Source organism: Trachypithecus francoisi, unplaced genomic scaffold (genome assembly GCF_009764315.1).
Source record: "Trachypithecus francoisi isolate TF-2019V2 unplaced genomic scaffold, Tfra_2.0 Lachesis_group17, whole genome shotgun sequence".
NCBI lineage: Eukaryota > Metazoa > Chordata > Mammalia > Primates > Cercopithecidae > Trachypithecus > Trachypithecus francoisi.
The window spans coordinates 54,786,981-54,813,789 of record NW_022681462.1 but is presented as its reverse complement, the minus strand read 5'-3'; positions in this window follow the sequence as shown (position 1 = coordinate 54,813,789).

Here is a 26,809-nt window from a genome sequence, read left to right as displayed (position 1 = left end):
AGGTAACAAATGGATTAGCATGAGCAGGGAATGAATCAGCACAGCCAGTTGATAGGATTTTACCCTGCTTTGTATTACCTGGTCACCTTTGCCATAAATGCTCTTTGCCATTTCCTGTTACCTAGTCACCTTCATCATAAATGCTCTTGGCTCTACTCCAAATGGATCAGAAAGATGTAAAGTCCTTCCATTTAAAAGGGACATTTAAAAAAATCGTTTCGGGTATAAAATTCAAATAGAGTAAGGTGACAAGGAAGGAAACTTATTTCTTGTTCCACAAGTCTAGTCAATATGACAGTCTCATTAATGCAGTAAGTTAGCCTGAAACTGCTTTTTCAAGTGGGATGCTATTCACCATGGACTTTCAAAATCAGTATTCTAGTAGCCTTTTCACACACCTATTTCACACCTGATACAACTTTTTTGTCCTTCAGAAGACCAGCAAATCCAGTGAGAATTAACAAATTAAAAATTTTTTTAACAGATTTTTACCTTAATTTGCAAGTTCAATGACAACTGAAAAATCAACTGCAAAACAACAATTTAAACCAAAATCGGGAGGAAGGGGAAGAATATGAAGTGGCATATTTCTAATTAAATATACCACAAAAACAGGGTGAAATTTAAAAAAAAAAAATCCCTTTTCACTTGGCGGAGCTACTCTTCTAGTATCCCTGTATTTTCCATCAGAAAAGTGCCAATGGCCATTTGAAGAAGAAAAACAGAAAACGGAACTTTTTTCACAAGAAAAAATAAGGGCAGTTTATTAAGGAATGTCATGTCCAGATGACTCCCTTGTATGGAGTAATAAAAATCATTTAAAAAATTAAATAGAGCACTTGGAGACAAATACAACTTTTCTGTGGAGGCAGAGTATAAGAACTAGGATTCACCTTCATTCAAGGATGTGAATGGGAGGAAAATAAAAACCACAGAAGAAAGAATATCAAAATCCAATGAAGTTCAGTGGCACACACAAAAACTGGAAATATGTTTACTCTATGAATGCATAAATAATGATTTCTGAGTCTTGCTTATATTAATACACTTCTATTGTTGCCATTCTGCACCACAACTTTCAATTCAGATAAAAAATATACTCAGAAAAAGATTTTTATTTTCTTCAAAGCTAAACAGCAACACAGAGAAAGAAATCAAGAGAGGGAGAGAGAAAGAGAGAGAGAACCTGTCGAGTTAACAGAAACTGAACACTCTTTTGTAAAAAAGTAAACATTTGCTTGCAAAAAAGAAAAGTGAAAAGTATAGAGTGCTAAGTTAGTATCTGCTGGAAGGACTGAGGCAACTTCAAGTCAAATAAATATAACCCAGTGCTACTAGAATAAATTGTGCCCCTCCTAAAATAAATGTGTGTGTGTGTGTGTGTGTGTGTGTGTGTGTGTGTGTGTGTGTTCTGAAACTCTAGCCACCAATGTGACTGTATTTGGAGATAGGGCATATGAGGAGATGATAAAGGTTAAATGAGATCATAACCATAGACCCTTAATACAATAGGATTGTTGACTGTGATGCTTAATTTTATGTGTCAACTTCACTGGATTAAGAGATTCCCAGGATGCTGGTAAAACATTATTTCTGGAGATGTCTGTGAGGGTGTTTCCAGAAGATACTAGCATTTGAAATGATGAAGTGAGTAAAGTAGATAGCTCACCCCATTGTGGGTACCTTTCAATCTGTTGAGGGCTCACACAGAACAAAAAGGCAGAAGGGTGAATTATCATTATGTGTTTGAAAGATATGTATCTTCTCCTGCCCTCAGACACCTCCAGGACTTTCACCACAACCACCCTCCACTCCCACCCCTACCCCTACCCCTAGTCCTCAGACCTTTGTCCAGGGACTGGTATTTATACTATTGGCTCCCCTGATTCTCAGGTCTTTGGGCTCAGACTGAATTACATTATTAACTTTCCTGGTCCTCCAGCTTGCAGACAGCAGATCATGGGACTTCTTATCCTCCATAATCATATTAGCCAATTCCCATTATATAGATCTCTATTAATCTATCATCTATCCATCTATCTATCTTTCTATCTATCCACATACTTCTTTTTGGTTATGTTTCTCTGGAAAGCCACAGCTATGATATCGCATTATACTAGCCTTATGTTTTTGTTGTTTATTTATTTATTTTTCTTTATACTGGCCTTCTAAGAAGAGAAAGAGAGCTCCCTCTTCCTCTCTCATGCTTTGTCATGTGAGGACACAGTGAGAAGCTGTAGAACTTTGAGAAATAAATTTGTTATTTAAGCCACCCAGTCTATGATATTTTTTACAGCAACTCAAGTTGAGTCACACACACACAGATAAACTGTCAAATTGATTGTAGCCTTAAGAAGGGAGAAATTAGAGATTCTTCCATCCATGCAATAAATAAATACCTACCAAGTCTACTAGTTGTCAGTCATTCTGCTAGGTGCTTAGATTTAAATATAAACCAAAGTGCCAAGTTCCCTATCTTCAGGAGCTCACAGTCTAGTTGGGAAAAGAATTTTATTTAAATATTCACAGAAATATATAGTTACCAGTTACAGTATATGCTTTGAGGAAGAATTAAAAGGAGATTATAGGTAGGAAAATCAGTGGGACAAATCCATTCTGAGTACCCTGCGCAGTCTTCCCTGAGGAAGTAACCTTTCAACTGAGAGAAACAATCAGTGTGAGTTGATATGGCTAAGGAAAGAGGGAAGGGAGAGATCAGGAAAGATGGGGAAAATGCCCTATGCAAAGTCCCCGTGGAGGGGATGATGCATCTGACGCATCTTGTCCTCACAGATTTTATAACTTAGTATGGGAAAGTTAATCAAAGTATGGGAAACAAAAGCTTCTGAGAAAGTAAAAATATGTCCCATATCAGTAAAAACAAATATGGGAAAGAAAAAATAAGAAAAACCCTTTCTTACTGGGCAAGGAAATAAAAAGATCTCAAAATTTATCACAGATATCCTGAGGACTCAGGGACAGTGTGACATATAAGGCAGTGAGTAGCATCTGGAAATGATACCAAATAGGACAAAAACAAAATGGATCCTCTCAAGTTTCATTGCTCTTTTGAGCTCTTAACCCAAGTGGCCTGTGTTGTTGTCATGGGAATGAATCTCAGCAAAAGAAATCAATGCGTTAAAAATAAGAGAGTAATGATAAACTTAATTTGCCTCAGTGTCTGACCTCTCTTGAACATGACAATATTGCTGGAGGAAGCGAGAAAAGGGATGAAGATTCCTCCCAAGAAAGGAATCTGTTTGACCCAACTCATTCTAGGACGCCAGGCTATACAATGTGATTACTGTCAAGCTTTATAATAAAAGACAGCTTGGATCATTTCCTTCCCAGGTTCCAACATGATTACAGGGAGTGGAGTGGGATTGTGCAATTGTTCCTGCAGTGAATGAGGAAGATTTCATTAGAAGAAGCTGTCAGGAAAAGCAATGATTCAAATCTAGTATAGTTTTACACAAAGGCAGTCACACATGATTTTAGAGACCTTTTAATTCTGTCAAATAATAAATAAAAACGCAGCTCTAAATACACCACTAACACATCATTAATTTGGCTTGAGGGGTTATCTATTTAAGTTCAGATACTCCTTTAAGAATAAAATTGAAAGTTTGATCAGTCATTTAAATCTTAATATGAAACAGTTTCTTAGATCTTTCCTTGAAAAGAGATTTTGAAAGGAGTAGGGTAATTCATAGGTCATGTTGCTGAAGTTTAAAGATATAAAATAAAAGAAGGCTGAAGAGGTGTAGATTGTCTTCACACACTAAATAATTATGAATAGAAGGAGGATGGATTCCATCCCCTAATATCCTCATCTTCTCTTATTCTTGGCCTTCCTGATATGTTCTTTAAAAAGCAATCACAAAGATTTTGCAGCAGATGTTTTGTTCAGAGACCTACTTTGAAATGTTAACTTCCTTTATTTTCAGGAGCAGAACTACAGTTCCTCTTTTAAAAGTCAAAACAATCCTCATTGGAAACTGCAGTCCCTATGAATCTGAAGCATCCACAGAAAAAAAGTACTCTGGGAGAGAAATCAGGTTTCAGCAATTTTTTTTTGCAGCGTATTGATTACCAGAAAAAAAAAAAAAAAAAAAACAGAAGTAAAATGGGGCTCTGTTGCTGAAAATGAAAAGCCCAAGAAAAGCCAAGTGGCTGAGCCTGTGTTCAATAATGCAGAGCAGCAGCAGTGCATGGAAAATCTGTTCCACAGCCTACGCTTTTCTGCCTGTGCACCACAGAATCAGAAAATGAACACTTTGTCTCAACCCAGTGGCCAAAAGATATTCACAAAGGCCTCTGCATTACCATCAATGTATTAACTACTTGAAAAATAGGCTACCAAGCTAAAGCAAGTCAGCATACAGGACGACATAGCAACCACAAGTGAAAAGTAAGAATTTAATGTATCTTCGGCCTGACTTCTTATTAACACTAAAATAATTCACTTCTAAGAAGGGCTCTCAGCAAGCATACTGGATCAAAATTAAGGAGAATCACCAGATCTTTTTGTGTGGCATAAGCCCTGATGCCATTTTACTCTCTGTAACCAATTCCCCTGCCCCCTGCCTTGTGTTCAGGAAGGAGAACGGCAGGTGGCTAAAATCAAGCAGGCAACTAAGAATTTCTTGCTATATGGGTTACTGAGCTTCCTCTGTTATCCTCTTAGAATACCACGATATTCACCCTTTAACAGTGGAACTTCATTAAAGCCTGGCTAATTCCTGTCATACCAACTATACCTGTGCCATTTAGGAAAAAATCATTCTGAGCTTCTAAGCTTCAGTATTTTTACCTAAAATTAAAATGGTGTATATAATATCTAAATGTCCTTGAACTCTATAACTATGTAAGGAAAACATATCTATTCAACCATAATAAAAGGCTGACTGTGGTAAGTGCAGAAGCAGCTAGCATTAACAGAGTTACTGCTGGGTCACCGCCACAACTCTATGAGAGAGGTCCCCTTATCATCCTGATTTGACAGATGAAGGCATGAGGTTTAGAGAAGTCAAGTGAACTTATTCAAAGTCATACTGTCGGTCAGAGGAAAAACTAGGATATAATTTGCTTTGTTCTAGTTCCACTGCCCACATTTCTATAGGATGACAAGGAATGACTTAACGAAATCAGGACTTTACTAGAAGAAATAAATTGGGATTTAGTCATGCAGAGATGGCTAGAGGAACTGTTCCTAGTAGCTCAGCAACTTAACATGATGGAAAGCAAATTTGTTTTGGAAATAGGAATCCTGCTTTCAAGTTCCAGCTTGGCATGAAGCTATCTAGGAAAGGTAGAAGGCAAGAGAAAGGAAAATGGATTTTATTTTGGCTTCACAAAACAATTAATGCAGGATATAGGAAACTAATGTTGTGTAGGCATTGGAATAAGCCCTTGAGTGTTGTAGAAAAATATAGTATTCAAACAATCAATGTCTGGAGTTTGTTCTTTACAATGAAGCATCATCAACTCACTTGCCTTTGGGTAAAGGCAAAGAAGGAGATGGTAGGTAGATGGTGTTAAGAGTCTAGTGGGTGGTTGTCTAAGTTATTCTGTGTACAGGTATAGCTCTTACTGTCAGAATCTACTCTGGGCCAAGCTACAATTCATTTGAATGTTTGCCACCGTCTCAAATGTATTATTTATGTTTGGTGTAGTTTATTTTATTTTTGAACAGAGATAAACATTCACTTACACTAACCCTACAGAAGATACCACTGGAATCACATTTTGAATCCTTCTATGAAAGCCATTAATATTTGTAGTTATCTCACTATTCCTCTTTGATTTCTCTCATTTTGACAATGTGAGAAAAAAAAAGAAAGTAGAGAGAGCTACCAAGTATGGACACTTCTTTTACGTACTTTCCAGAAAAATATATTACCAGGATAGAGAAGTACTTACATATTAAAAATAAATTATTGTTCTAGAAAGAGTGTGATGAGATCCTGTTTAAGTATGCCTCCTTTTTCTGTCAAAGAGGAAAGAGACTTGATGGCATGTAAGAAGCAAGAGGAAAAAAGAGAAACTCTTTTTCATTATCCTTTTTAAAACAAGTTAATTTGGACATATAAGGGTGATTCTACAGTATTCACATTAAAAGAAGACACATAAATCTTATTTTAAAACTATGGATGCCCCAGATATGGCTCATCTAGAGCAAGCACATGGCATCTTGTCTCTCCCACTGTATGTAACCATCTGAGGACTTTGTAAAGAAAACAATAGCAAGTAAATTGGGGAAAGAAGTTAAAACTCAATGTACAAATTATCTGATCGTGTGTATTTTTCCCTTCCTCCCATATTTCCCAGCTTATATGTACTTAAAGGCAGTACACATCTCAGAACTACACATGAAGCGTAGGCAGAAATAGCTCCAAAGTAATCCCCTATCCTTCTGGTATGAGGAGTAGAAAGGAGGCCATAAAGTGTAGGAAAAATTCCTGTTATGCTTTTTTCTTTTATTTAGCTCCCCTTATGGAAAGTACACAGTAGAGTGAGGAGGCTGGTCAGTTTTCTATACAAAGGACCATGAAGGAAGAGGGAGATGTGCATGCAGATGTAATTCCTGACAACTAAAACTTAAAGAGGGTGGGGAAGTAAAGAAACATATGACTTTAAGTATCTACATTCCATTTGAAATGGTAAAATATTCATTCTAAATAAACTCTGAAAAGTTTAAGTATGAAGCTAGAGAGTATTGAGAAAAAAGCAGAGAAGAGGATACTTGAGAAAGGGATCTCGTAAAGATTTAGGTGAATTCATAGGCTTCCCCTGAGCTGCACATGTGTGGATCTGACCTTAAAAAAATACAGGGAGCTTTGAGAAAATAATCAAGGAATAGATTACCATTGACGTCTAAGACTGTCCTCTGGGCTGCATACATTTTGAGACAGATGCAAACAGCACTGCAAAAAGTTTTGAAAACAACTAATGGAATCAATGCAGTTTGGAACTCTGGCCTCAACCTAACTGGGCCAATGGTTTACTATAAAAATACTAACTACCTTCTCCATAGGATTTAAAAAAGATCCACATCTCATAACACAATTTTGAAAGTATTTGAAATACAATCAACAACTAATCAATATTCAAAGAACCCAGAAATTCTGACAAAATCTCAATAGAAAAGACAATTGACAAAGCAATCCCAAATAGATCCTGATGTTAAATTTAAGAGACAAATAAATTAAAATGTTTCTCTAACAACAAAGGGCATGTACTTCTGAAGCAAATGAAAAATAGAAAGTCTCTGCAGAGAAGTAAGATATTAAAAAGAACGATCATTTTGGAACTGGAAATTTTAGAATTGGAAAACACAATAAACAAAATTAAAAATTCACTAGATGAGTTCAATAGTAAAATTAATATGTCAATGAACTTGAAGACAGATCAATAAAAATGACCTAATCTGACCAAGAGATTTTTAAAAAATTGAAGAGAGAGCACTTCAGATACCTGTAGGACAATAAAACAAGGTCTAAATTTGGTGCCATATAGGTTGCAGAAGACCATGAGAAAGAATGTGATTGCAGAAAAATTTTAAAGGAATTAAAGCAGAAATCATCTCAAGTTTGCAAAGACATAACTTTAGAGATGCAAGAGGCTCAGCAAAGCCCAACCAGGAAAATTTCAAAGAAAATGCTGTAATTAAATTGTAATTAAAATGCTGAAAACCAAGGACAAAAAAAAAAAAAAAGCTTAAAAACAAGACAAGGAAAAATGACTCTTCAAATTATTACTGATTTCTTAGAGGGAACTATAGAGACTAGAAGGAAATGGAACATTTGTTAAGTGCTAAAATAAAAGAATAGTCAACACAGAATACATATAGTGTAAACATCCTTTAGGAATGAAGACAAAGTACAAACATCCTCATTGTTAAATGAAAAAAACTAAGAGAAGTTTTCACCAGCAGATGTAATCCAAAAGAATGTTAAAAGAAGTTATTTTGGCAAAAGGAAGTGATAGCACAGGGAAACTTGGAACATGGGGCATGCAGGAAAAGCAACAGAGATGCTAAATATTTCAGTAGATATATAAGCCCATTTCTCTCCTTTTCAGTTCTTTAAAATAAACATTACAGTAGAAAACAAAAAGTACTGCTTTGTGTACTGAGATATCCAATGTATGTAGATGTAATTTATGGCAACTAAAACTTTTTTTTTTTTTTTTTTTTTTTTTTTTGAGGCGGAGTCTCGCTCTGTCTCCTGGACTGGAGTGCAGTGGCCGGATCTCAGCTCACTGCAAGCTCCGCCTCCCGGGTTTACGCCATTCTCCTGCCTCAGCCTCCCGAGTAGCTGGGACTACAGGCGCCCGCCACCTCGCCCAGCTAGTTTTTGTATTTTTAGTAGAGACGGGGTTTCACCGTGACAACTAAAACTTAACGGGGGTGGTGAGGTAAAAAGAAACATGATTTTAAGGTACCTGCATTCCATTTGAAATGGTAAAATATTCATTCTAAGTAGACTGTGAAAAGTATATATGTTGTAATCCCTTGAACAATCCCCTCAAAAATAAAATTACATTCAAAAATCTAATAGATAAACAATACACACATAAAAAGTTACTTTTATGGCATGTTATTATAATTTCATTGTAAATCAATGCATGTGTACTCACACATACAAAGACGTTTTGTGCCCTAAGGAAATTTAAGGTAGAGGAAAATGATCTGTGTCTTGAATGTGGTTGTAGTACATGGGTTAGAATTAAAAACTCATCAAAGTGTTTGCTCAAATGGGTCATTTTATTATATTCTAATTATACTTCTATAAAGTTGATGTTATAATAAAAGCAAAACAGTGTGTACCTTGATAAAGATAGCTGTGGCTCTAAACAGGGGTTATTAGATTCAGATACATGAAAAATAATATCTAAAATTATTCTCATTTTGGACCTTCTTTCTTGTTCAAATTTTAAGTATAATTTCAGTTATAGATACATTATATTTTACAAAATAGCTCTGAGAAGAACTGTGACTAAGGGCAAGTATACAAAAATTTCCAGAATGACAGAAGAGGATTGGTAGCATTCTTTGAGCTTAGCAAAGGGAATTAAAATAATAACATTCAATTCAGCCAAACATATTCCATGTGCTTAAAAATTGAAGATTATGTACCATTAATTAAAGGTGATGACAAAGAATTAAAAAAAATTTTTTTAACTTTTACTGGATTTTATTCTGCTTCTTAACTACAAAATCTCCAGGACTGAAGAGAGCCTATTTGTTGAGTATTTTCTGAAAAATAAATGCTCTTTCCTAATGCTATAATGCGTAATGCAAGGGATGAAGTTTAATTTGGCTTTCTTTTACTCTCATCTGCTACAAAAGAATTCCACAATATTAGCAAATTAATAATTATTTAATGTAAATGTACACACTGTCCTCAGAGTGATGTTGACACTTTCATGTACTGTGAATTTCCATGGGTACCTCCAGCCCATAAACTTTCTTACTGTTTTTTCTTAATTGACAAAGCCTCTTCATCCATCAGGTTACTAAGAAAAAACTATTGCTTGTTTTTAAATTTTAAGAATAATGAATGAAATGAAGTTGTTGTGGGAGAAGACACCTCGCCCCACCCCACCCCACAAAAATATTTGTATCTTTCTTTAACACTTAGTTTCTGAACATCAGTAAAACAGAATGACATATGAAGAGTGAAATACTTTTACTTTTCTTTTTTGAGACGGAGTCTTGCTCTGTCACCCAGGCTGGAGGGCAGTGGCGTGATCCTGGCTCACTGCAAGCTCCGCCTCCTAGGTTCATGCCATTGTCCTGCCTCAGCCTCCCCAGTAGCTGGAATTACAGGTGCCCACCGCCATGCCCAGCTGATTTTTTTGTATTTTTAGTAGAGATGGGGTTTCACCGTGTTAGCCAGGATGGTCTCGAACTCCTGACCTCGTGATCCGCCTGCCTTGGCCTCCTAAAGTGCTGGGATTACAGGAGTGAGCCACCGTGCCCGGCTGTTTCTTTTACTTTAAATGCTAAATTAAAGGTCACAGCTTAGTTGTGAGAACTAAATAGACACCTAACACTGAACCCAAGCATTAGACAAACTTACCCACCCAATCTCTCTCACAGTCAGAGGTAGCAGAAAGCAGGAAGTACCTCTGGAAAAGCTGAACAACTTATGTGCTTAGTAGGCAGCTTACTTCATTTCTAAGAGGAAGAAGTGATAGATCTAAGCAAGCAAGTTTATGTTTTTCTTCTTTCCAATTTTACCAGCATATGTCACTCCCCTGCCCTGGGTTGAAGTGAGTAAAGGGACAAGCAGATTCATTTACAGGGAGAAAAAAGAGTGAGAATTAAGTATTCCCCCATAAAGTTCCTTCTTACTTTTATTCAAAACCCATTAAGCTTTTCCACAAATCCTGTAGTCAAGCAAGAATATGGCTGTCCTCTTTGGAAGATGGAATCAGTGGTCCATCAGGAAAATCCTACCAGACCTTCTTAGGCTGCATGTCCATTACCAACCACTGCTTTTGGGAATCATCCTGGAACGACTGGTAGTCACTTTAGATTTCGCTAAAATGGATGGCAACAATGTATTATCTAAATCAGCTCCAAAGCCTCTCTGTACCGAAGAGTAAAAATCTATTTCCTAATCAATTTGCCATCCCAAATTACAACCAACCATATTACCCATATAGCATTCCAGAAATTCACGACATTAAAACATTCTAATAATAAAAATGCTCACAATAGTAAAGACAACCAATTCGAGGAAGGAAACATTCTCTGCTTATCAAATTCCAAGAGAAAATGGTTAAGTCCTCTTGCAAGATAATGCCCCAAAATTCAAATGCCAATTGGACTCCAATTAATTTGCCCTCTTGATTTAAAAGTCCATATCCTCAATATTTATTTATTTATTTAGACAGAGTCACTTGCTCTGTCACCCAGGCTGGACTGCAATGGCACGATCTAGGTTCACTGCAACCTCTGCCTCCCAGGTTCAAGTGATTCTCCTGTCTCGGCCTCCTGAATAGCTGGGGCTACAGACGCGCATCACCACACCCAGCTACTTTTTTGTGTTTTTAGTAGAGATGGGGTTTCACTATATTGTTCAGGCTGGTCTCGAACGCCTGACCTCAAGTGATCCACCTGTCTCGGCCTCCCAAAGTGCTGGGATTACAGGCATGAGCCACTGTGCCCGGCCCCAATTCCTCAAATTTTTAAGTTAAAGACCAAACATCCTTTTTAGCAAAATCTTGGTGGTGTGGAATTCAGTTTTTTAAAATAGTCTCAGAAAGGGAGATAGTTTCTTTGGGATCAGAAATTGCAATACCAAGTCGGATATATTCCAATTTGAAACATCCCAATGATAGGACATGCATGACTATTAAGCACTGGCCTCACAATCGCCAAAGTGAGAAAAAAAGCCAATATCCAGGCCCCAGAGCCATTATGTCAGGCAACATCGTGCTCTTGGTACTTAGTGCTGAAAAAGCCACAGTAAAGGCTGATGAGGCTTTGATGGCTTCAGCCTTGCCAAGATAGGTCAATGTCCACATATCTAGAATCCCCAACTGAAGAACGTAAAAAGGAGTGGAGAGGTCAGACGTTCCTGGCAGAGAGAGGCCGGGTGTCCTGCTTCTTAAAGCTTGGGCGGAATGGGCGCTCAGAGCCAGCCTCCCACAAACTCGCAGAGCTCCGCAGGGGACCGGCCACCGCCGCCATTATCGTCCTCGTCTGCGCCAGGGCTCGGCTCCGCGGCGCCACCAACCGCGGGTCCGCAGGAGCCTTCCTTCTGCTTGTCCGTGACCTACTACTTTGACCACGACGCGGTGACTTGGAGGAACTTTCCCAAGTATTTCCTTCACCAGTATCATGAGGAGAGGAAACAAGCTGAGAAACCCAGAAAGCTACGGAATAGGGCGTCGGGAGGCGGAAGAAGCCCAGCGCCCGGCCTGGCCCGGCGGGAGAGCTGCAGAGCCGCTCACACTTGGAAAACGGTGTGAACCTGTCACTACGGCAACTGCGCAGGCTGGCCGCCGCCAAAAACAACACTCACATGAGTGCCCTCTTTGAGATTCATGACCTGAAGGAATAGGCAGGTGCCAAGAATTGGGTGCACGAGACGGAAGTGCCACTCCCTGCCCCGTTGGGGTGGTCCTCCTAGTCCCCCTTCCCTGTCCCCGCCCCGCCCCAGCTGGGCCAAGTGTCTGTGACATGTGCATCCCAGGAGACAGTGATGACTTAGAGCTAAGCCTAGATTGGCTTCCCCATGGCCATGGGGCTGATACATATTTACCCTGTCAGTTGTACCAATCTACTGTCATTTGTACCATTCCTTCAAATGAAATAATTTGGTACCCTTCCCTGTCAAAGATAAAATGAATTGAGAAAAATCTCCCAGGATGGAATTCATTTTGCAGCTGTGTATATATAATATTTGGGGGAACAAGAAGGACGGGAGAGCCTTTCTCTCCCATGCAATCTGTATGTTTTAAATATCTTTTTACTTTTTTTTGAAGATGAAGTCTCTCTCTTGTCCCCCAGGCTGTAGGGCGATGGCACGATCTTGGCTCACTGCAACCTCCACCTCCAGGGTTCAAGTGATTCTCCTGCCTCAGCCTTCCCAGTAGCTGGGATTACAGACACCTGCCACCACGCCCCGCTAATTTTTCTATTTTTAGTAGAGATGGGGTTTCACCATGTTGGCCAGGCTGGTCTCGAACTCCTGACCTCGAGTAATCTGCCTGCCTCAGCCTCCCAAAATGTTGAGATTACAGGCATGAGCCACTGTAACTGTACATTTCCTCTTAGAGTCACATGATTTTTGAATCCTGGTACTTGAATACGAACTCTGTTAACATGCTGAGGTTTTTTTTTTTTTTTTTTTTTCCCTTTCTTTTCTGTTTTTTTTTGTTTGTTTGTTTGTTTTCTTTCATTTACAGTGCCTGTCATTACTTCTTGTGATAGATTCTTTGGTCTAAGGCTTTCTCACCTCATTTGACTTCACTGCAAATCACGCTTAGCAAATTATAGACATTGCTATTGTTGCTTCTGAAGCTTGTGCCTAGGAAAACGGTTCTCAAGTATGGGCTCTAGATAGGAAGCATTACTAGGATTTGATAGAAATGCAAATTATTGGACTTGCATCTGAATCTTTGGAGACAGGCCTTGTAATAGGTAAGTTAACAAGCCTGCTGGATAATTCTGATGCATGTTCAAGTTTGAGAATTATTACCCACCTCTAAGAGCTGACAAACTGTTTTTCTGTGAAAAGCCAGTGGACATTATGGTCTTTGTCACAACTATGAACCTCTGCCCCTGTGGAGAGAAAGTGGATTTAGACAAATGGCTGTAGCTGTGTTCCAAGAAAGTTTTATTTACCAAAATAGCTGGTTTGCTGATCCCCACGCTAGAGGATTAGAATACAATAATCTTTTGCCTATGTCCCTCAAGACAGTCTTTCTTCCACTTTTCAATCAATTCGTAAACTTTTTTTTTTGGTGGGGGGGATGAAGTTTCACTCTTGTCACCCAACTAGAGTTCAATGGCTCAATCTCGACTCACTGCAACCTCTGCCTCCTGAGTTCAAGCAATTCTCACGCCTCAGCCTCTCAAGCAGCTGGGATTACAGGCCTGCATCACTATGCCCGGATAATTTTTCTTTTTTTTGTCTTTGAGACGGAGTCTCATTCTGTCGTCCAGGCTGGAGTGCAGTGGTGTGATCCTGGCTCACTGCAACCTCTGCCTCCTGGGTTCACGCCATTCTCCTGCCTCAGCCTCCCGAGTAGCTGGGACTACAGGTACCTGCCACCATGCCTGGTTAATTTTTGTTGTATTTTTAGTACAGATGGGGCTTCACTGTGCTAGCCAGGATGGTCTCGATCTTCTGACCTTGTGATCCGCCTAACTCAGCCTCCTAAAGTGCTGGGATTACAGGTGTGAGCCACCACGCCTGGCCAATTTTTCTATTTTTAATAAAGATGGGGTTTCACCATGTTGGTCAGGCTGGTCTCAAACTCCTGACATCAAGTGATCCACCCTCCCCGGCCTCCCAGAGTGCTGGAATTACAGGCGTGAGCCACCATGCCTGGCTCAATTCCATATACTTTTGAAACATGCTCTCTCACGGCACAAGCATGCCACCAAGAGTAACTCAACCATCTTGAAATATTTCCACTAGTTCTTCAAGAATTATTCATTCTCATTCATGAAAGAGCTACATTAGAGATAATTCTTTCATCAATTTATCCTCACCTCTGAATATGTGATAGAATTTGGAACAGTCATCTGGCAATGCCTAACTATGCATGGTACTAAGACTTTAAACTAGATTCTGTGAACGGTAAATCATAGAACTATGTGATCTTGGCTCTTTTAATGTGTAAATGCAGCAAATATTTTATGCCTATCAATACAAAGGAAGCATATATTCTCTTTTTCCTATCGTACAATCTTTGCCACAGAAATATCTGTTAGCAAAACCTCAGTTTATGAATTAAGCTTTGGTCACATACAACTGTTAGAAGTTCATCCAGGCTCTCTATACTGCAGCGAAGAAGCTTTGTGATTCCTGTGCACCTTTCCTGAGGCCACCCATCTGAGCCATGTACCTCTGCTGGCGCCCTCTTCCTTTTCCCAGACTCTTTGGTGTCCTTGCCTAAGGCCTGGGCAGCCTTATAAAATTGGGCTGGCCTTATTTTAGCCTGCACTGTGAAGCAGCTAAAGTTGTAGCAGCTAAAGATTGGTCATTGACTATAAGTCTCTAAAAAACCTCCAAGACCAGAAAACCATGGTGGCACATAAAAGTCCAGTGTCCAAAGATAGAGCTGTGATCTCATCAAAATCTTCCTAAGGTACTCTTTTTTGCTCCAAAATTTTACTCCTTTCTAAATATTCACCTCCTGTAGCCAATGTACCAAATATTGAGGCCCCTCAGAAGATTTAATAAATAGCTCCCTTCTTCCATACCCAAGTTCTAAATGCATTGAAAACTAATATAGAGGCTAACTGTCAACTGTATTGCTTATAAATTATGAGTGAGAAAAAATAGCTTGGGTATAAGGACCTAATGGGCTTTCTAACACTGAACCCCAGAATTGACTGGAATTATACAGTTTTGATACCTAAAGACCTTCCTATCCTTACACTAGTTTGCTGCAGAAATAGAGCCTCACCCTGTTTGGGCAGCAGGGTATGTGCTCCCTCTGGAAAGCTCCTTTAAAAAGATAACTGCTGAGTTAAGTATGGCCTATCTATTCTTCTCAAAATTATCCAACAACTAAATCACTTCTTGACTTTGGGGTATAGTGAGTAAAACAGCAGAGAGTACAAAGGGATAGTATCAGTTCAGCTTCTTATACTCGGAAAAATATATATTGGGTGCAGAAAGTAATGAATTATACCATTTAACAGAGACTATTGACCATTTGTAAATTTTGCCATGTGAATGGTCTGTTCAAGTCCTTGGCTCACTATAATTAGATTATTTGTCTTCTTATTGTTGATTTACAGCAATCATTTATATATTTTGCAAATGAGTTATTTGTCAATTATATCTATCGTGAATATGTTCTCCCAGCCTATGACCAATCTGTTTCTTTCTTAATGTTTTTTTTTTTTGAGCAGAACTTTTAAATTTTGATCATTATTATTTAATCAGTTTTTTCTTCTTATAATTATTACTCTCTGCTTTCTTCTATTTAAGAAACATTTTCTTAACCACACATTATAAAAATTATCCTGTTTTCTTCCATAGTCTTACTATTTTTAATTTATTCATTAGGGTCATTCATTTTTCTTATACTAATTTTTGTGCCTGGTGCAGGGTAGATGTCATCTGAATACAGACGTGCAGTTGTTCCAGAATCATTTGTTGAAGAATTTCCCTTTCCTTTCTCCATATAACTACTTTTACACCTTTTTCAAAAATCAATGGACTGAATACGTGTGATTTTATAAATTATTCCTTTTATCCATTTGTCTATTCTTGTATTAATAACAATCCTAATTAGTGTTAATTTGTAAGTCCTGAAATCAACTAATGTAGATACTCTTAGTTTTTATTTTCAAACTTGTTTTGTTTTTTCAAGTCCTTTGCATTTCCGTATACATTTTAGAATCAGCTTATCGATTTCTATCAAAATGTTCCAGGAATCTTACTGGGATTGAATATCTGTAAATCTGGGGGAAAAAATGACCTTTTAACAATTTTGACTACTACAAACTATAAACATGGGATGTATTTCCATTTGTTTAGGTCTTATTTAATTTCTCTTGGAAGCAGTGTTTTGTTGTTTTCATTGTAGAAATTTGAAAACCTCACATTAAATTTATCTACACATTTTGTTATTTTACTATGCTGGTATAAATCATATCCATTTCATCACTTTAACCATTTGTTACTCATATATAAGATTCAATTGATCTTTGGTATTGGCATTTCTTCCATTAATTTATGAAATGTACTTATTAGTTCTAGTATTTTTTGGCAAATTACTTAAGATTTTTCACACAATCATGCTGTCTACATATAAAATTGGTTTCAATTTTCCCCTTCTAATCTCTATGACTTTTATTTACTTTACTTGCATTGTACCTCTAGTACAACGATGAATAAAAGTGATGAGAGTGTGCAAATCTTACACATTTCCAAATGTATCAACTTTAGAGAAAAGACTTAAGTTTTCCACCATTAATTTTGATATTAGCTCCAAGTTTTCCATAAATACCATATTTCATTTTATGGAGATTCACTTTCATTTCCAATTTGCTGGGAGTATATATCATAAATGTTAATTTTTTAAATGTTTATTTTGCTTCTATGAAGATACACTTTTTAAAAAATGTTAAATAAATACTTCTATTAGAATAGATGTGAGGAAAACAAATTCAGCTTTAGTATTGTCTGTCATATTTCATTAGGTTTTATTTTTCCAAATTGAATTTTGAGACCTCCTACATTTAAATGGAACAGGATTGATAAATTAAAAGTCTTATACTTGGTAGAATAGCTAAACAAAATTAGAATGAATAAAGCAAAATAGTGAAGTATTTACAACATTTTCAATAGAACAAGTGACTAATCTTTTAAACAGCCCATATTGTCAATTTCAAGTTGGATTCACCAATGGTCATTCATTCCTTTATTCATGATTTTATTTACAAAAAAATCTATCAAGTACTTATTACACTTTAGTAATAAATAAATGTGCATATATATAAAGAAAAGATTGCTGGAATATTTATCAAAATGATAACTGTAGTTATCACTGGGTAGTGTGAGTAGGCCTGGCTTATTTCCTTTTCTAAATAACTGTATTTAATGAAATATCTTCAAAAGTAATATTTTATTTTTATAAATTGAAAAAAAGTTATGTTTTAAAATCATTCTGAGATGAAAACAGTATAACCTCTCAATCTCAACATCAGTTACCTAGGACATGAATTCATATGGTAGAGACTGCCTAATTGCCATGTACAGACACATAGCCTCTGTAGTCCCTAGTTTACTGTGATCCGGAACAACATTCATCATGTTTATGCTAGATATCTGATATTGTTTGGCTGTGTCCTCCCACCCAAATCTCATCTTCAATTGTACTTCCCATAACCCCCATGTGTCATAGGAGGGAACTGGTTGGAGGTAATTGAATCATGGGGGCAGTGGTCCCCTATGGGCTGCTGTTCTCGTGATAGTGAGTGAGTCTCACAAGATCTGATGGCTTTATAAAGCGCAGTTCCCCTGCACACAATCTTTTGCCAGCTGCCATGGAAGATGTGCCTTTGCTCCTCCTTCGCCTTCCATCCTGATTGTGAGGCCTCCCCAGCCATATGAAACTTGAGTCCATTAAACCTCTTTTTCTTTATAAATTACCCAGTGTTGGGTATTTTTTTCATAACAGTATGAAAATGGACTAATACAATATGACACAACAATTTCTTCCCCCTTGTTCCATTATACTTGGTAGTACATTAAATGTTTAGCAATGATGAAAACAGGACAAAGGGAATGGAGATCTTTTCTGATGCCCAAGCACAGGTTCAATGCATACTTATCCTCAAGTGCATCTAATTTTATATACTTTTAAGCCAAACAGACTTGCAGTGGGGAAAGTCATAATGTCCCTTTATTCATGCCTGATTTTTCTAAACTGACTGTATCTATTCCTTAGAGTCCTGCTCATTTTTGACTCAGACCATTGGATCTATGAAGGTACCAGAGGCATCAAGAATGTAGGAGAGGCATTCTTTCCTTCAACAAGGACTTAATGTCTTCCTGGAAATATTCTAACTATTGAGAATATACAGATGAACAGCACAGAGAAGACTCCTGCTTCCATAGAGTTTCTATTCTAGTGAAAAGGGGGAGATAGAAAATAAAGGAATAGGCCAGGCATGGTGGCTCATGCCTATAATCCCAGCACTTTGGGAGGCCGAGGTGGGCAGATCACATGAGGTCAGGAGTTCAACACTAGCCTAGCCAACATGGTGAAACCCCATCACTACTAAAAATACAAAAATTAGCTGGGCTTGGTGGGACATGCCTGTAATCTCAGCTATTTGGGAGGCAGAGGCATGAGAATCACTTGAACCCAGGAAGCAGAAGTTGCAGTGAGCCAAGATTGCACCACTGCACTCCAGCCTGGGCAACAGAGTGAGACTCCATCTCAAAAAAAAAAAAAAAAAAAAAAAAAGATAATAAAGGAATGGATGGTAATTCATTATGCATAGAAAAAGAAGACAAACAAACATACCAGAAACTATTAAAGTATTGTCCACTCTAGAAGTGCTGATCAGAAAAGGCCCGAGTAGTGACATTTAAGCTAAATAAGAAAGTCAGGCATGAAAAAATCTAGGTGACAGCATTCCAGGCATAAGGAACATAAGCACGTAAGCACTGGGACAGAGAAGAACTCACTGTCTCAAGACATAGAAAGAAGGCTGGTGAGACTGAAATACAATGGACAGGGAAATGTGGTTTAAGACGTAAACAAGGGTGGTCCCTGTATGATTTCCAAAATTACTACAGATCATGACAAACTATTCAGTTTCCTTTATACCTTTTTAGTTTCTTTACAGAAATGACCTCACTCATACCTTATAAATGTGTTCCATAACACTAATTGTGGGAATAATTATCCAGCAGTACAAAAAAATGACAGATGGTTATATCCATTCTGCAGTAACTTACAATAGAAGAGCAAATGATATTCGAGATTCCAAATGTTTGTTTCATTTCCCCCTGCTCTCAATTTTATACTGTTGTATGTCTTCTCTACGGGTTCATGAATGTGAGTTACTGAACCTCTTTACCCCTAATTTGCTGATAAGTTAAATGTGGATAATAATTACTCTAATAGCAACTGGGCAGTCATGATACGAGATTTTAGCGAGATAATAGATGTGAAAATAACTTTAAAGAGCTGGAAGCACTAAGCTGAGAGTGAGAAACTGATATTAAAGTGGAAGATGGTAACCTATAAAAGATCTTTTGCAAAATAGAAACTAGGGTTTTTTTTTCCTTTCCCATGGGTTAGGAGACTGTTACAACTATCAATGAAATCACCACCTTGATTAGCTTCCTACTGCTGCTATAGAAGATTAGACAAATCCAGTGACTTAAAAGAACCCAAATTTATAATCTATTTTGGAGGCCAAAAGTTAGAAGGGTCTCACTGAGCTAAAACCAAGATGCTGACAGGACCACACTTTTTCTGGAAGCTTTAGAGAAGAACTTCTTTCCTTGCTTTTTCCAGCTCTTAAAGACTGCTCACATTCTTTGATTCTGGGACTATTTCCATCTTCAAAGCCAACTTAGTCCATTGGATCTAATGGGACTGGGTCTTTCCCATGCTGTCATATCTCTAGTTCTCTCCCTTCTTCCTTCTTCTTCCACTTATAAGTATTCTTATGATACTGGCTTCACTCACATAATCCAGGATTAACTTCCCATCTCAAGACTGGCTGATTAATAACTTTAATTCTAGTTTTAGCATTAATTCCTCCTTGCTATGTAATCTATTTACAAGTTCCAGGAATTAGAATGTAGACATTTTGTGGAGCTGTTATTTGGCATCTCATACCACATTCGAGTGGTTTATTATGGAATTCTAATGTAGACAGTCATGGATAACACAGTGACGGTTTTGAAGTAGGCTAAGATTGCACCTAAGGTTTCGGTGCTTAGATGAAGAGATAGTCCATATCAGTCTGAGGTATATACACAGAGAACAAAAAACTGTCTCAAGGGAAGAAGGAAGCAATCAGTCAGTTCTCCATTCATAGTAACTCAATCTATATGAAGAACAGGACAAACCTTCTGGTGTTTAGGCCCTCATGACAAAGAATACATGTGATAGTTAATATGGAGTGTCAACTTGATTGGATTGAAGGATACAAAGTATTGATCCTGGTTGTGTGTGTGAGGGTATTGCCAAAGGAGATTAACATTTGAGTCAGTGGGCTGGGAAAGGCAGACCCACCCTTAATCTAGGTGAGCACCATCTCATCAGCTGCTAGTGTTGCTAGAATATAAGCAGGCAGAAAAATGTGAAAAGACAGGCTGGCCTACCCTCCCAGCCTACATCTTTCTCCCCTGCTGAATGCTTCCCGCCCTCGAACATTGGACTCCAAGAACTCCATTAACTCTGTCCCTCTACAGAACACTGACTAATACAATACATGAGGTGAGATTTTAAAAAAATCTGAACTCCACCAATCAGAGGTCCCTTTTTATAGCGTTTTCAGTCCCTGTGTCTTTTTCTCATGCAACAGTCTTCCAACCTGAACCCAATCAAGCTCTGCTGTTTTTGGAAGCATATTCTTGTTTGGCCAATAATTCTTTTGGTTGGCTTTTAATTTAGGAGTTGGTTAATTGTAAGAAAAATTACTTTGGACCAAAATGTTTATAGTTGCTTTGCCTATGCTAACATATAGGCAAAGCAACCATAACATGACAAATACAAATTCTCCCAAATGCCAAGGCTGTGACAGAGCAGGAACTTAAGTGGAACATACGATCTGTGCATAGCTGAAATTTATTAAAATCATCAGCATCAAATATTAATCATGAGCACACTACCTACAGGGCTTTCTATATTAGGCAATGAAGACAAATAGTTATGAGATATGGATTCTGCTCTTAAAGACCTGTCAAGCTCTTTGGTGTGACAGGATTCATATATAAAATAAGCAAAAATGTAAGGCAAAATGCCAAGATAGGGGCTAAGGCAATGAGTACTACAGAATTTCAGAGAATGAAAAAAAAAAAAATCACTGAGAGAACATTTATGGCAGGATATATGGAACTTAGCTCAGTTCATTTTGAATAAGTATAAAGAAACAAATAGATTATTCCAGGCAAGGAGAATACCTTGATGGGTACAAAGGTGCATAGGTAAAATCACATGATTGTTCTGAGGGACAATGAAAAGTCCATTTTGACTAAAATAGGAGATGTGTGTCAAGAATACAAGGAGCTCACCTTGACACATGACTGCATAAGACTATATAAAGGTAATTCAGTTGATCCTTAGGTTTAGACAAAAGGAAAGAGCTTTGAGTAAGGGAATACCAGTGTGAAGAGCCAGTTCAGGAAGAAAATCTAACAGAATGTATTAGTAAGAGGATATTACTATAATGATCATCTATTTCATTATCTCCATTTATATTTCTATATGTGTATCCATACAGTCATGTACTCCATAACGACATTTTGGTCAATGACGAACTGCATGTGCTACAGCGGTCCGATAAGATTAAAATGAAGCTGAAAAATTCCTGTGGCCTAGTGATGTCATAAGCATCATAATGTGGCAATGCAATGCATTTTCACATGTTTGTGGTAATGCTGGTGTAAACAAACCTACTGTGCTGCCACTCAAAGTATAGCACATAATACTTGGTAATGACAATAAATGACTATGTAATTGGTTTATGTATTTACTATACTATACATTTTATTATTATTTTAGAGGATGGCCCTTCTATGTTTATTTAAAAAAAAAAAGAATTAACTGTATAACAGCCTCAGGTAGGTCCTTCAGGAGGCTTTCCAGAAGAAGGCATTGTTATCACGGGAGATGACAGTTCCATGCATGTTATTGTCCCTGAAGAGCTTTCAGTGGGACAAGATGTGAAGGTGAAAGAGAATGACACTGATTATCCCGACCCTGTGTAGGCCTAGGCTAATGTATGTGTTTGTGTTTAAGTTTTTAACAAAAAGTAAAAAAAAAGTAAAAACCAAATTAAAAACGCAAAGACAGAAAAAGCTTGTAGTATAAGGATATAAGGAAAAATACTTTTGTATAGCTGTACAATGTGTTTGTGTTTTAACCTAAGTTTTATTACAAGAGTTGACGTTAAAAAAAGTTTATGAAGTAAGAAAAGATTCCAGTATGCTAAAGTTAATGTATTATTAAAGAAAGAAAAATATATTTTTAAAATTTATTATACCCTAACTGTGAAGTATTTATAAAGTCTAGAGGAGTGTAATGTTTTAGGCCTTTACATTCACTCACCATTCACTCACTGACTCACCCAGAACAACTTCCAGTCCTTCATGCCCCATTCTTGGTATGTGCCTAATAGAGGTGCACCATTTAAAAAATAAATCTTTTATACTCTATTTTAAATATACCTTTTCTATATCTAAATATACAAATATTTAACATTTTTTCACACTTACCTATAGTATTTAGTACAGTAACATGTTGTACAGGTTTGTTGCCTAGGAACAAAAGACTACACCATATAACCTAGGTTTGTAGAAGGCTATAACATCTGTATTTAAGTACACTCTATGATGTTCATACAATAACGAAATTGCCTAATGATACATTTCTCAGAACATATCCTTGTCATTAAGGAATACATAACTATATATGAATTTACAAGTATCTATCTATATTTATTTATAGTTTAACCTATTTTTCCCATTAAATAATAACTTCTTTGGTCCAAAAGATGATGCTGTTTTATTTTTATGAGGCTAAACCATAGCTTTCTTAGTAGCAAAGAGGTACTAAGAAAAAATATTGGCCTTTAACATGTGAGTATATTGTCTAATATTGCTGCAGTTGAAAACTGTAATAACAATGCCTTCTTAAGCTAACTGCCTCCCTGAAAACAGAAATACCACTCTGGTAAATGTATTTTAGTGAACACAGTTTCCTGGGAACAAGCAGAAAAATCATACTCTAAGTACCAGGTTTCAAGTGGCTACCTGACACACTTCACTCTTTAAAATTTGCTCCTTGCCATCTTTCTAAAACTGAAGGGGTTGTGCAGGTATGTGAATGTGGGTCTTAACTAATAACGCCTTCAGCTTTGGTGGTTTAGCTCTAGAAAAGACAGTGATATGGCTTAAAGAGGTGAATTCACTAACAATCAAGCTAATACACATTAGTGGTTGAAGAAACGATCTGAAAGTTAATGGATTTTGTGAATAAACAAGCAATGGAAAATAAAGCATTACCAATGTCTCTGAATTTCTATAAACTTTCTAATTTGAGGAGCATTATTTTGTTCTTACATGTGGCTTATTTTCCTAATAATGGCAAAATAGTACACAAAAGTAAAGGAACAGTAACTGTATTAATAAAAATATTTTAAAAGAGGCATCACTTTTTCCATTCAAGCCAAAAATTTGTATGCCATATAAGGAGCCTTATACAAGGAGCCTCCTTGTCTTATATATCATTTTAAATAAATAGTGTCAAACTTTACATAGATAGATAGATAGATTGATTGATATATCAGATATTAAGCTATACAGGGTACTTTATACGTGCCTAAGATCATCAAAATAACCCTGCAGATTAGACAGTGAAGATTTTGAGTTTTGATTTATGAATGAGAAAAACTTTTACAAAGAGAATCAATGACTCACCAAGGTCATATAGTCAGTTAATAAAATTATACTTAAATGTGTAAGCACACAGGCTTTTCATTCTAATATATCTTGGGTAGGATTCCTTTTTCAGTTCTTTTCTATTAATAGCTGAGGAATGTTCTAACTGAAACTCCTTGAGTTTCACTTTCTTCGTATCTAAAGCGGGACTACTATCTAATATATAAGTTTTGATGAAGATTAAATGAGATAGAAAATATAAACTTTCCAGCACAGTATCTGGCACATAATGAGAGCTCAATACAGATATTTTGGTTTATTGTTTCCATATTACAAAACCCCCAAGATTCAGTAGCTTATAACAACAAAAATCATTTATTATCCCTTGAGAGTCTATAACCTGACAGTGTTCAATTAGATGCTTGTGCTACAGGTTTGCTGAGCTTTGGCTGGTGGACGATCCAAAATGGCTTGCTCATATGACTGACAGTTAAGCCTGGTGTGTTAGCATGGAGCTTAGCTGGGGCTGTAGCCAGAACACCTCGGTTTTACTCTATCTTGTCTCTATGTGACGTGAGCTTCTCTCGACATGGTCAGAGAGTATTCCCAGTGCACAAAAGCAGAAGCTGCTGATCTCTTCAGGCTCAGTCCTTGAAACTATACAGAATCATTTTCTTCATATTCTGTTGATCAAATAAAGGTATAAATTCAGCCTAGATTTAGGAGGAAAAGGAATAAGCTCTGCCTTCTGTTAAGAGGTGTGGCAAAGAATTTATACCTACTTTTAATCCACCATAGTCCTCTCTATGACCAAAATTTATTTACATTCTTCCCACAGGCAAAAATACACACACCTTGTGTCAGTTTTCTAGGGCTGACATATCAAAGTGCCTCCAAATGGGTGACTTCAAGCAGATATTTACTGTCTCTCAGTTTCAAATACTGGAAGTGAGAAGTCAAGACATCCACAGGACCATGCTCCCTTGGAAACCTAGAGAAGAGTATACTTTCTTTCCTTTTCTAAATTCTGAGTTTGTTTGAAATCCTGGATGTTTCTTGGCTTGTAGGAGTTTCATTCCAATCTCTGCCGCTATAATCACATGGCCATCTTCTCTATGTGTCTCTTTTTTTCTCAAAAGCATACCAGTCATACTGGATTAACAGTTCACCCACCCTACTCCTTATGACCTTATCTCTTTATAATATCCTATGACCTTATCTTAACTAATTACATTTACAATGACCTTATTTCCAAAAAGGGCCACAATTTGAGGTATTAGTGATTAGGGCTTTAACATATGTTTTAGGGAACACAATTCAAGTAAAGCATACCACCTCCCAATTCCCTACAAAGTCTGATCCCATTACAATATCAGGCTGTGGCTCAGCATCAAGGATTATATATATAATGTGTGTGTGTGTATGTGTGTGTGTGTGTGTGTGTGTGTGTGTGTGTATAAAATATAAATATAGTCCAGATTTTCTTGGTTCCTATTCTTAGGTGCGACTCCATGAATATAGTCATTTTCATCTGAAAGACATGGAAACTAAATTGATGAGTCATTCCACCTCAGGACAGCTCTCCAGGTGACCTTGACTAACCCAGTTCTCCCTCATTTCTTGCCTATAGTTCTCAAGAATAACTGCAGAATACGCTGGGAATGCAACATCCTGAGATAACGGAGTTATCTTTTATGTTTTGTTCCAGTCACTCACTTTCCATCACCAACAGGATGTCGTCCTTCAATGCTTTAGCTCATCGAGTCACATGACCCTGAGGTATATAACCCAAGAAGGTAAGTTTCTTTTTGAGGTTCATCATCTGTGGTGCAAGTGGGGCAGATGCAGTCAAGACCCTATCTGCACCAGTCAGCTTTCTGTGCCTTGGCGGGATGAGCTCACCATAAATCTCAGGCTTTTGTCGTCCCTTGCTGTCTATCTGTAAATAATAAATCCATTTGATGCAACTTGCTGCATATAAGTGGGTGGTATCTCACTGGACTCAGATGAGTTGGTAACCAGTGCACTGTGGACCCGCTTCACACCACACAGCCCTCAACAGACAGAGCACACAGATAAAATGAAGTTAGGATTATTACAATAAACACTCCTGTTAAAATAAGAGGAAATGAGAAGCATAGAACAATCACTGGCTCACATCAATTGTGGTATCCAATTGGATACTTTTAATCCGTTCCTCCTGCTCTGGGGAAAGGAAATGTTCCATATGTTTATAACTTGTTTTCCCAGCCTTCTTCTTTTTATTTTGAATTTTTTTCTGTCACTTTTCATCCAAGCTGGTACAATCCCTTTAAAAACTCTATGGGTTTTCTATGCACAAACTTATAAACCACTCCATTAGACAAAGCCACACCTACAAAAATCCCCTTCAAATCAGGCTCAAGTCTAGTTTTGGATGTGAGTCAGAATACTATGGGAAGACATTGCTAAGAATCTTAGAGGCCTTTTTGTTTATCTGAAAGGCACTAAGAGGCTTTGCTGTAAATATTGGTAAAAACTTAAAGGCACCCTGGATTTGATTCTGATCTTGGGCCACATTTTACTGACACTGCCCTGGACTGGACCCTTGCCCTGGGACATTATTTTATGTTGAGAAACTTGGTGGCTGGAGATACAATCCTGAGCCCTCTATATGTCTTTTATAGTCTGCCTGAAAATTATGTAATGCTTTCTTGTGCTTACCATAGGTAGCTTTAAAAATCCAGTTGTGACTTTCAAGATTCTGCCTCAAAATCTCCTTAACCAGATCCAAAGTTGACTAGGTAGCTTTTCTATCCTCCCCATGGGCATATAGAACTTTTTTTTGTCTGTATATAACTATTTCATTATGCAAAGATAATAGAAAAGTAAAATAATTATCTTTTTAGCAAGTTATTATGAGTTAATATGGGAAAATAATGAGTCTGTAGTTAATCTAATGTCCATTTTTTAAATAAAGCATGTCTGGTAAGATTCCT